At 27.0% G+C, this 5915-nt stretch overlaps 1 long non-coding RNA gene across 1 annotated transcript in view; it reads left to right on the forward strand.

Moving 5' to 3' along the window:
• Positions 1 to 3385, forward strand: part of LOC122271462 (uncharacterized) — a 6114-nt gene extending 2729 nt beyond the window's left edge. The window contains exons 2-3 of the long non-coding RNA XR_006226386.2: positions 22 to 168; positions 2705 to 3385. This is a non-coding gene — a long non-coding RNA (uncharacterized lncRNA). The remainder of the gene's footprint in view (positions 1 to 21; positions 169 to 2704) is intronic.
• Positions 3386 to 5915: the final 2530 nt, after the last annotated feature.

The following is a 5915-nucleotide window of genomic DNA, read 5'->3' on the forward strand; positions in this document are numbered from 1 at the left end:
TATATATATTTCTTCTTTCAGATATGTTATTTTGAAACCATCTGTAAAGGCTATCTATGCTCTTTTACTTCAGCACCATTTTGGAATTGGCGATGACGTATTGTAAATTACAATGAAGAGGGAAACAGTGTTTTGAAAGCCTCTCAGCTGTTACAAACGCCATCTTGGGTAATTTTTTAGACATAGAATTTTAAAATTTGTAATAAGACTTCACTTTTTCATTATCTTGCACTAAAATGGATCAGTTATTCCTTAAATTAATTACCCTGGTCCTTCCTGTTTTATTTTGCTTAGTTTGTATTCTAAACTCTAATACTTTTATATTTTACAGCATTGTATGTTTCAAAGTTCAAAAGTTAGCCACTCTTAAAGTTTTGTAATGTTTTTCATGGCGTCTTAAAATTCTATAAGTTTTGGCAATAACAAATAATTTAATTTTAAACAAGCTAGAACGGTTTTGTTATCAGCTTTTTCCCGGTTACAAGCAGGCATTAATATTTTCAAAAACTAATTTTTATTTTCTCAAACAACGTAATTTTGGCGATAGTCTGCATTCCGCAGCGTTCGCTTTTTGAATATCGTGTTGACGATGTCGGGCGGCATAGTACAACGTTTGTAAATGCAGAGAGATGTCGATCGACGTTCCCCAACGTTCTTACAATATTGAGCAATATTGTTTTGCAATATTGAATGCACGTTATAAAAGGGGTCCATTTTTATATCGTACAATATTTCGTTACGATATTGTACAATGTTCAAAGCTAAGTTTTTACGATATCGTTTTTGTGAATTGTGCTACTTGGGTAGCGAGTAGTTATTTTCTGGTCTAATAAAAGAAGTTGAAGGGTTTTGCAACTTGATTTTTTATTTTTTTAAAAAAAATATATGATAGTTTGTTTGGAAGTGCTTATGAGCTAAATTCTTTTAGTTGATCTCCTTCCCACTGTGTTATTTTTTGTGTGACACTAACGAAATTTTTTTACGCTGGTATCGATAGCGGAATTTAACCATTTAATTTCGTTGTAAAGGATATTACAATTTCTGAAAAACATTAATAATTAAAGTTTCAAATAAATATTCAATGTTTAATAGTTTTAAATTTTTTTTTCTTCATTGCAAAATATAATTTCTTTTCTTTTTAAATTTCAGTAGGGGAGTGTCGGGTACCCCCACCCACTGTCAATTTCATATGTATAGAATATTTTTTCAAGTCAATGGGCCATCGGACAATAATTCTTATATTAAAAAAGGATTATTTTCAAAGTTTCAAGTATTTATGCAGCTGGTAACATGGTAAACAATAGTTTTGAAAATATGTTGAATACAGTAGTCAAGAAAATTAGAAAAATTGGTTGAATGTTTCGATTAAACTTCATTTTAATACTTAAAATATAATTTTTTCTATACATACAGCATTAAAGTATGTAGTCTTAAGTTTAATTTGTGCAAAGAAAGAAGTTTATATGTGAAAAATTGTTCGAGTAAAATTACAAATCTACAAAAAAATTGGATTTCGGGTAGCCCCGCTCACATGAATGTTGGATAATACCGCCCAATTTTATTTTGTCGATAAATGTACGGTTGCAAAGATTATTATTTTATTGCTTCAAATTTGAATGTTATATGCATTTTTAACAACAAATATATGTTTTAATATTATATGAAACATAAATTTATATATTTAAAAATGCAAATTAAATATTTTCAAAATGTAATTGATATATCCAAATTTAATTTAATATTAAGAAATCATAAATATTATGATAAGCTAATCGCATACTTATTTATTTTCACTTATTTGCGAACGAATCAGTCTACAGAAGCATTTGAATGCAATTAAAGTAAAAAGTATGACATTTGTTATTATTAAATGATAGAATTCACTAAAAGTATATAAATACGTAATAAATAAAATAATTTTGTGATAAAAATGATAAATGAGGTTTATCTATTGTCAATACAATGGTCATTTTCATTTACACCTGAAAAAACAGTCAAAAAACATAATTTTTGTAACTGGGCGGGGCTACCCGACACATTTTGAAAAGAGCTCATATACATGTTTTTTTTAAATTTCTATTTTTTTTAAGTTAAACTATTCTTTTTGCATTATTTAATTAGATGATAAAATAATAGAAACATACAAAAATATTGATTATTACTCAATATTATACAGAAATATAAGCAATACTCCTTAAGTGGGCGGGGCTACCCAACTCTCCCTTATAGCTTTTCATCTTCAAGGAAATCTACTATTTTTAAAATAAGCAATGGTTGAAAGTAAGCAATTGTTTATTTCACACTTTTTTTGTTGACTTGCCACATAGTGAGTATTTATTTTCAGGTCTAATATAAGGGGTTAAAGAGTTTTGCAGTTTGAAATTTTTTTTAAACATATGATAGTTTGCTCGTGAGTGTTTATGAGCTAAACCTCTTTTGTTAATCTCCTTCCCACTATGTTACTTTTTGCTTTTCGTGTGGCTCTACCAAGAGTTTTTGATGCAAGTGTCGATACCGCAATTTGCTCATTGAATTTCATTGTAAAAGATGTTGTAATTTTTTAAAAACATTTTCAAATTAATTAATTTAAGTTTAAAATAAATATTCATTGTTTAATAATTTTAAATTTGTTTTTTTTCCATTGTTTAATAATTTTAAATTTGTTTTTTTCCATTGTAAATTTAATTTTCTTTTACAATTTCAGATATAGCTCTTCATCTTCAAGAAAATCTACTGTGAAGAAATTGACTTCAAAAGAAACTTCTTCTCTAGGCCAATTCAATATTTGAGAAGAACAGTTGGATACTACACACACTATGAAATCGCGCACTATGTTGGACAGCTGTAGTTCTAAGTTCGATCCTTACAGTGAATGTATACAGTGTGGATCAGTGTCATCTTCAAGAAAATCTACTATGAAGAAATTGATTTCAAAAGAAACTTCTTCTCTGGGCCAATTCAATATTTGAGAAGAACAGTTGGATACTACACACACTATGAAATCGCGCACTATGTTGGACAGCTGTAGTTCTAAGTTCGATCCTTACAGTGAATGTATACAGTGAGGATATTCAGCAAGGGCCACTATAAATCTGCCATAGCGAAAAGTCCTCATGTGACTTTTCGTATACACATTATTGCATTTACTGAACATTACATAAAAGCTTTTAATTACTGCTTGGAAATATAATTTCAAGTAAATAAAGACTTACAATTGGATGAATAAACTCAAATTGTATCAGATATTTCTAAAGTCATGAAAAAAAGTTATTTTATTTTATAACAATTATGTACTTTTAATTTGTGTTTTATCAAAAGGTTATCGATGTTAATTTTAAACAATGAAGGTAATGTATTGCATTTACAATTGGATGAAGTTTATTTTATAGTGTGTTTTGTTTTTCAATAAAATTATTATGTTGTAAAATAATTATGTTTATCTTAGATTTTTTTTCTTCACTACTGTAGTGTGTAATTTTTTCTACAACTTAGTAATAAATCTTCATCATTTTAAAATTTTGATTTGTATTGTATGATATTTGTATTGATAAAATGTAACGTTAACAAATCCTTATGAGTGTTTAAGTGTCATGAAAACAGTTGAATACATTTAAATTTTGGTTATTTTAATCAGACGGCATGATATCGGAGGCAATTTTTTTTTAACGCTGATTTTAAAGTTTATCTCAAAATTGTAAATATTTTTATTATTTCAATTTCAGAAATTTTCTCCTGATTATTCATTTGAAATGTTAGATAAAAAGTTTGCTTTTTTATTTTTATCATGTTTAGAATAATATAATTGTCAAATAATTCTAATTGTAAACATTTCTTTGACTTTAAGCTGAATAACATTTTAATATAGAAAATTTTCACATGATTATTCATTTGAAATTTGAGACAAAGGTTTACTTTTTTATTTTTATCATGTTTAAGATAATTGTCAAATGATTCTAATCGTAAAAATTTCTTCGACTTTTAGCTGAATAACATTTAAATTCAGAAAATTTTCACATGACTCTTCATTTGAGATTTGAGACAAAAAGTTTGCTTTTTTTATTTTTATCACGTTTAAAATAATATAATTGTAAAAAACCTCTTTGACTTTTAGCTGAATAGCATTTACATTTTAATGAAAATTCCCAATCAATGTAGAAAAGAATAATGCTCAAACTTTCATCTGAAAGGTTTGTATATTCTTTGTGAAAGGTTTGTATATTCTTTGAAAATATTAATATTTAAAATTTAGCTGAACATTAATAGCTGCATTATTTTAGCTGTAAATTTTTTGCAAAGATTGTTAGTTTAATAGAACATAACTCCTTTAAATAATTATTGAATTGATGAAAATTTCTGATGTGCCCATAAAAGTTGTTTTAACATTATAAAAAAAATATTAGCAATTTTCATGATATTAGTTGCTTTCCTGGTTTCATTCCCTGGAAAAATTTCTACCTTGCGTTTGAGTTTTGTTTTTAGGTGTTTTGCTAAATAAAATTTCAAATACTAAAAGAATAAAGTTGCGTAAGTATTTCTCCGTTTAATTTCAGTGGAAGAAAAAATGTGTAAATCTATTGAAGTAAGTAATTTGAATATATTTAAATTATGTTCTTTATTGCGTCAATTATTGCAAAAAATGACAACTTAAAAATTGAACAATTTTATTTTAGAATTATAAGGGGGGCTTAGTTCAAATGTAAATATATAACTTTATATTTATATAGTGTGGTTTTTATTATATAATTTCAGAATATAAATAATGAATGATAATTGTGAAATTACAAATGGCTTAAGTTACACATTTAAAATATATATATTTATTATGAACTAACAAATTAATTTGAGATTTTGATAAAATAAGCCCAGTTTTTTTAAAAAAATTAAGAGTACATTTGAAAATTAAAGACTTGAAAATTATTAATGATATAAAATTTGTCAGAAAACCCATTATATGAATAAAAGAAAAAAATATCAATAAAAGTTTGCAATAAAATATTATTTCCTAATTAAGTTTAAAATAGTCATAAAAATCAGCTGGACATAAGATATACTTTGGAGTAAGGAGAAAAAAAATGGTAGGTCACAGAATTCACTGATATAATTTTATTTAGTATTTCTGTATTACTAAGTAAATAATGCGTGGAATGACATAGAACTACTGTTCTATGTTTTATTGCCTCACAACAATACAGAAAATTAAGTAAAATTATATCGCCGAATTATTCTACTACTATCCATATCTTCCTCTTGCTTACTCCAAAATAAATAAAAAGCAAAGCAAAATAATATCAGAAAATACAAAATCTAATATTATATAGCATCAAAACTAATGCAAAATAATATTATGGCGAACGTTAGATAATATTAGTTTGCATAGAATCTAATATTATGTAAGGCTGAGCAAACAGCGATCTCTTGTATCTTTCTAATATTAGAAGTTGTGCTAGATAACGTTAGATTTTGCCGATTTTCTGATATTATCTGATATTAGGTGCTACTCGGAGGGTGCAAACCAGTTTATAGAACCTCTACTGTTGTGCTCTAAATTTTGTTTTCTTATATACAGGGACCACACCTAACCTTGGGGGACTAGTTTACATTATGTCAATGAGAGCTAGACTTCCTCCCCTCTGTTATTTTTCTTTGACTAGTCCAAGGAGCTAAAAGGCAGTCTTCAATGGGTGAAGAAGCTTTCAAAGGATTCATTTACTTCGATGTGAAATAAATTAACATACAATACCTAGGTAATGCTCGGCGTCTATTCCTTGTAAAGGTGCGAGAGATTGTGTTGACTTAAGAGCCAAGAAAAAATGCTTATCCCACACACTCTAAGAGTGTGCGAAAGAAAAAGGAAGAGTCTAGAAATTTAAAAAAATATCGGTGATACTATGTTTCCTTCTCCATCAATCAACGAA

Source organism: Parasteatoda tepidariorum, chromosome 2 (assembly GCF_043381705.1).
Source record: "Parasteatoda tepidariorum isolate YZ-2023 chromosome 2, CAS_Ptep_4.0, whole genome shotgun sequence".
NCBI classification, from domain to species: Eukaryota; Metazoa; Arthropoda; class Arachnida; order Araneae; family Theridiidae; genus Parasteatoda; species Parasteatoda tepidariorum.